Source organism: Triticum dicoccoides, chromosome 4A, assembly GCF_002162155.2.
Source record: "Triticum dicoccoides isolate Atlit2015 ecotype Zavitan chromosome 4A, WEW_v2.0, whole genome shotgun sequence".
In the NCBI taxonomy this organism is placed as follows: Eukaryota; Viridiplantae; Streptophyta; class Magnoliopsida; order Poales; family Poaceae; genus Triticum; species Triticum dicoccoides.
In genome coordinates, this window is record NC_041386.1 from 256,554,720 (window position 1) to 256,561,438 (window position 6,719).

Here is a 6,719-nt window from a genome sequence, read left to right on the forward strand (position 1 = left end):
AGCAGCATATAGAATGTGATGCACATAGAGGACAAGAATCAATGAGTAAAGCTAGAACAAATATGTAGGATGCAAATGATAAAGTGTTTTCTCAGCATGGGAATCGGTAACACTGAGTTGTTTTCTTCGGTGGCACCGAAATGGTTTGGTTGGACCGAATGAGAGAAACCGGTGTATCCGATTTCAACACACAGAGAGAAAAATTATCATCTCTGCTCACTAGGCAAATAAGATCTCACAAATATTTACAAGGAATTAATTGAAAGATTTGCAATGAATTGGATGCAGGGAATGCAGAACATAGCAGAGAAAAAAGGAAGAAATCTAGATGAAGTGAAATGAAAACATGCTAGGCACAAATGCAAGAACACAAAGAAACACTAGAGAACTTCATCTAGAATTGGTAGGCGACAAAGCCACCTTTGTTAGAGTATATTGACTGAGGAGTCAAGTGAGAACACTTGATCATAGGTCATACTCATCGTTTAAGCTCAAAATGGGGTTACTATTTTTTGTTTAAGCATTATTATGTATTCAGATCTTGTTGAGCTGCTTTGACCCATGACTTGGGGTAAAGATTCTCTAAGATGGAATAACATACCTTGTGTGGTGCTGTTGAACTTGATCATCTAGTTGAACTTCTGTAGGATTCTCAAATTTGATGTTGCTATTCAAGAGTTGGGAGCACCGCTTGTAGTTTTGAGTTCATCTACCTACATGGGTTAGTCTTGCAAGGAGGAGCAGTTGTGTATCCAAAATGACAATCATGAAATTTGATATCAAGTGAAATTTGATATAAATAAATTGTCAAAGGATATGTTGAAAGATTTCATGCTTCCTTGTCTTCAACTACCATATTGTAGAGTCTTGGCGATGTAGAGATTGCCCAAGATGTGAGTGTTTTGCAATCTCATAGATTTTGATTCACCCAAGTACCTACAAGGGTTAGACAGCATGCAAGGGTGCAAGTATATCAAAGACATATGATCATCATTATAAGAGAAATATCAAGGATTAGTCATAGGCTCATGCCTTGCATGTATCCAAATGGAGTTTCTACTCCAAGTTTGAAGCATCAATGATGTTCAATTCACCTCTCAAACTGCAAAATACTTTCTCATCAAGCGGTCTGGTGAAAATATCCGCCAATTGCTTATCAGTATGAACATGCTTAAGACCAATGTCCCCTTTGGCAACATGATCTCGAATGAAGTGATGACGAACTTCAATATGCTTAGTTCAAGAATGTTGCACGGGATTGTTAGTAATCTTAATAACACTTTCATTATCACAAAGCAATGGAACATGTTTCACATATATGCCATAATCTTTAAGAGTTTGAGTCATCCAAAGTAATTGAGCACAACATGAACCGGCGGCACTGTATTCCACTTTGGCGGTGGATAAGTATACCGAGTTTTGTTTCTTGGAGGACCAAGACACAAGATGTTGGGGATATAACTACTGAGTATGAACCACCCAGGAGGGGCCGGGTCATACCACTAGAGATTTTCCAATGAAGATGGCAGCTCATACAAGCCCATTGATGGCCCAAGACCCGGTGGCGACTTGAGGCCCAAGAGGATGACCCGCCACACATGTATAACTTGTATTGTAAGGCAAGATTAGTTAGTCACTGAGCCGGACACGTTGTGTATGAGCTGGTCGGGACTCTATGAGCCGCCGTGCGTCAACCTGTGTATATAAAGGGACGACCCGGTGGCGGTTTAGGGATAAAAACAAGAGATCAAGAACTAGGTCAAGCGTATTCGCTCCCTGCTAATCGAAACCCAAGCAATACAACCCCAACTGGAGTAGGCCTTTACCTTGACTGTAAGGGGCTGAACCAGTATAAGATCTCAGTGTCCTTTGTCTCGATTAACCCCTTTAATCTAACCTAGTTGCGATGGCTCCATGACTAAGTCCTTCTGCTAGGACATCTGCTGTGTCAAGTCCACGACAGTTGGCACCCACCATGTGGCCAGCGCATGGTGGTTTCGAGTTCTTGAATGGCAGCTTCCCAGGGATCAAGGGATACGATGTGGGCCGAATGACTAAGAGTCATCGCAGCAAGCTCTACATCGACGACGCTGGCTAGGGCCTCGAGGCTGACTTAATCGAGTATGGGTACCGGGTCCCCTTTGGTGGAATCCACGTCTTCATCAGCAATATCGGCAAACCGGGCCCTGAGCCAGACACCTGCATCGACATCATCAAGACGACTCAGCGTGCACGACTTGCCCGGGTTCAGCCCGTCGTAAAGCACACCTTTGTTGGTTTCAACCATGGGACAGAATTTGAGGAAGGATCTGTGTCTGGTGGTGAGACGACCATCCACTCTGATGGTGAATCGTCTGCACGCGAGACCAATTCAATGTATCAAGTGCAAGACGGTCGGCTTGGGGACTTTTCTGATGGCGATAGTATTCCGGACCCCTATGAGCCGTCGAACAAGGTTGCAATCTTCATGGCCGGTACACAACTAGCGCTCGGCTCATCGACCGCCGCGGCTATGACCCTCCAGCTCGACGGCTGCAGCTAGCAGTTCTGCACGCCCACAGGCTCATGTTCGGATGGGATTTTTGGAGGCTCTGGCGACTTTGATGGCGGTAGAAGTGACCCCGGAGACTCAGGAACAACATAAGGTGGATGTTGCAAAGTTATGAGATGAGATAGCCGAAGCCATGGAACAACTGGCTGCTGAGAATGCCAGGATGGCCATGGAGTGAGCTGCTTTGGATTCCCAGGCACAATGGATTCAGGCAGATTCTTTCCAGCTCACCTTGGATCAAAACGCTTCCAAAGAGGTCATGAGAAGGAGATACCAGAGTCGTTTACATTTGGAGTACGAAGCTAGAAACCTTTTCAACACACCGGGGGCAGGGACCAGTAACCCATCGGTGGTGAACCGGGCGGTTGAGGCGCCCGTTACTGGAGCACCGGTTCAGCCGCGCGCTCTGGACCCGCCTCGTTTGGATATGATTCCGCCTCACCACGTGCCGACACAGCTGGGTCATTATTCTAATCCTCTGGATAATATTATCGCTGCGGCATCACGATTGGCGGCTCTTCCAATTGAAGGCGAGTCTCCAGCTGCGATAGAGATGCGGAGGGCTAGAGAACTTCTTCAGACGGTTGTGGCTCAATAAGCGGCTTATTGGTATAGACGTAAACAGATTCATTCAACCCCTCGTCCAAGCCGGAGTTATAGCAGGCATATTGAGTCGCCCGTAGTTTCAAGTAGTGAACAGCGCCATAACCAGCCTCATGGGCATGACCCGACGCGCGGCGGTGTTGATGCTTAGACTTTGGTGGATCAGGGCAGGGCGCGTCAGGAGGTGGAGCTGGTGAGTCAGCTAGCAGCTCAACAGCAACCTTCGGTTTACCCATCAACATCTGTGGAGGCTGGCATGACCTCCAGAACCTTGGGTGTGCCGTGTTTAGCACTGGCTCTACATAATGAGTGTTTTTCTAAGGACTTCAAGGGTCCTCGTAAAGTACCTAATTACACAGCAGATCAACCCCCCTAAAGCTTGGATTGAGAGTTATGAGATGGCCATGGAGATGTTGGATGTTAGTGATGCTGCATGTGCTAAGTACTTCACCATGATGTTGGATGGGTCGGCTCGTACTTGGCTGATAGGATTGCTCGCTAACTCCATAAGGTCATGTGCGGAGTTGAAATCCCGTTTTATTCAAAATTTTCAAGACACATGCAAGTAGCCTCTGTCGATCTTGGATTTTGATTCCTGCGTCCAAGGTGAAGGCGAGTCAACAACCAATTGGGTACACCGGATCTCTGCTGTCATACACTCATCAGATAGTATCAACGCCACTTCAGCAGTCCTGATGTTGGAGAAGAATTGCCGCTTTCTCCCCTTAAGCAGAAATTGGGGTGACTTAAGCGCCAGTGCAATGACATGGGGGAGCTCATGGTAGCTCTTGTAAAATATGCTGACTCGGACAGTACCAAGGACACCGACTCTGATGAAGGAAAGGTGGGTAAGGGAAAGAAGAGTGCCAGTGTGAAGGGACAGCAGCATAACACGGCGGGTCATGGTGGCAATGTCAAGCGTAAGGCAGAGAACAGTTTAGACTTCATGGCCAACACCAATACACAGAATCATAATCAGTGTCGCAAAGGAAAGTCGGCCTGATTTGGCGGGCCAAAGTTCAACCTTCAAGCAATGATGAACCAGCCTTGCCCAAAGCATGGTACACATGAAAACCGGCCAATCATCTATGGAAGGATTGCTTCATCATGAGGGAGTATAGGAATTCCAATTTTTTCTAGAATAATCATGGCTCGAATGGCTGTTCAGGATCTAGCTCTCACGGACCTGGCTTTGGTGGTGGCGGTTCAAATTATGGTTTCCAGGGCCAAGGTAATCATGGTGGTTTGAATCAACAGTCTGGTCAAGGGAATCAGGAGCAGCAATCTGGCTATTAGAGTAATCTGAAGCAGCTGAACAGTGGACAATATCATGTGTTCACTACGAGCTTATGCAAACAAGATCAGAAGCTTCATAAAAGGGCGGTGAACGGAGTTGAGCCAGCGGCTCCCCGTTTCTTGCGATGGTCTGAACATCCTATTCTTTGGAGCCGTGAGGATCACCCACCTCTGGTTGATAATCCAGGTCAGTTGGCTTTGCTGGTTGCACCACAGGTCGGAGCGTTCAAGTTTACTAAGGTGCTCATGGATGGATGCAGCATCATCAATATCCTTTACAACGAAACTTTTCGTCGTATGAGTTTGACTCAGAAGGATCTTAAGTCGTCTAACACTATTTTTCATGGCGTGGTGCCTGATAAATCAGCATACCTAGTGGGTAAGATAGCTTTGGAAGTGGCTTTTGGTGATGATCATGATTCTAGAGTTGAGACTTTGACCTTTGAGGTGGTTAAGATTAAGAGACCTTATCATGCTTTGCTTGGGCGGCCGACTTATGCCAAGTTTATGGTGAGGCCTTGTTATGTTTGTCTGCAGCTCAAGATGTCGGGTTAGAAGGGCACTATCACTGTGCATAGCAAAAGGAAGATAGCCTTGGAATGTGAAGAAGGCAACGCTGCCTATGCTGAGTCTGTTTGTGCAACTAAGGAGTTGAAGTTTTACAAAGACAATGTTGATCCAGCGGATATGAAACCTTTGAAGAAGCCAACTATAGAGCATGATCCTCTGTTGAAATTTAAGTTGGGGGATGACACTAAATTCGTTGATTTTGTCCCTGGTGATTCATCCAACCAGTTCAGCATCAGTGCTAATCTAGATCCAAAATAGGAAAGCACGCTCATCGAGTTCATCCGTGAGAACCGGACATCTTTGCATGGAAGCCTTTAGACATGCCAGGTGTACCGAGGGACTCATTGAGCACACTCTCAATATTGATCTGAAGTTTAAACCGGTCAAGCAATTTGTGAAGAAGTGGCCCGGCTCTTGGTAGCTGCGTTCATTATTGAAGTTTTTCATCCTAACTGGTTGGCTAAACCGGTGCTGGTACTTAAGAAAAATGGTACTTGGTGCATGTGTGTGGATTACACAGACCTTAATAAGGCCTGCCCGGCTGATCCTTTTGCTCTCCCTTGTATTGATCAGATTATTGATGCTACGGCGGGTTGTGAGCGCTTGAGTTTTTTGGATGCTTATTCTGGGTATGATCATATCAAGATGGCAGTTAAGGACCAGGCGACTTACCAGCGGTGTGTTCAAAATTGCCTTCATGATCAGATTGGACGCAATGTTCATGCTTATGTGGACGATATTGTTGTGAAGTCCAGCAATAAGGAGACCTTGATAGATGATTTAAAACAAACATTTGACAATCTCCGGGTTTACAAGATGGTGCTTAACCCGGCCAAATGTGTCTTTGGCATACCAGCAGGCAAGCTCTTGGGTTTTTTGGTTTCTAAACAGGGCATTGAAGCTAACCCGGAGAAAATAAAGGCCATCACTTCCTTGGCTAAACCGGCATGTATTAATGATGTTTAGCGTTTGGCGGGTCGTATTGCGGCCTTAAGTTGGTTCATAAGCCGGTTGGGAGAAAAAGCTATTCCTCTCTCCCAGATGATGAAGAAAACAGATCACTTTGTCTGGAGTAATGCTGCTGATCAGGCATTTGAAGCCTTGAAGAAATAGTTAGCTGAGCCGCCGATCCTTGCTTCCCCTATAGATAAAGAGCCCTTGTTGCTATATGTGGCTGCCAATAGTCAAGCTGTCAGTGTGGCAATTGTTGTGGAAAGGAAGGAGTCAGGCAAGGAATATCGGGTTCAGCAGCCGGTTTATTACATCAGCGAGGTGGTTATCGAGTCTAAGCAGAGGTATCTACATTGGCAGAAACTAGTGTATGGGGTATTCATGGCTAGTCGAAATGTCAAGTAATATTTCCTTGGTCATCCCATCACCGTGGTTAGTTCTGCTCCTTTAGGGGATATTATTCGGAACAGAGAGGCCATAGGTCGGGTAGCCAAATGGGCCATTGAACTCGGACCCCATGGGTTGAAGTATATTCCTGGGACGGCTATTACGTCTCAAGCACTGGTGGATTTTATCAATGACTGGAATGAGTTGCAGATGCCTGAGGAGAAGCCGGATATCACATATTGGACTATTCACTTTGATGGATCCAGGCAATTGGAGGGCTCGGGGGCTGGAGTTGTCTTGACTTCCCCACGAGGTGATAAATTTTGTTATGTTTTAAGGTTGATGTTCCCTTGTACTAACA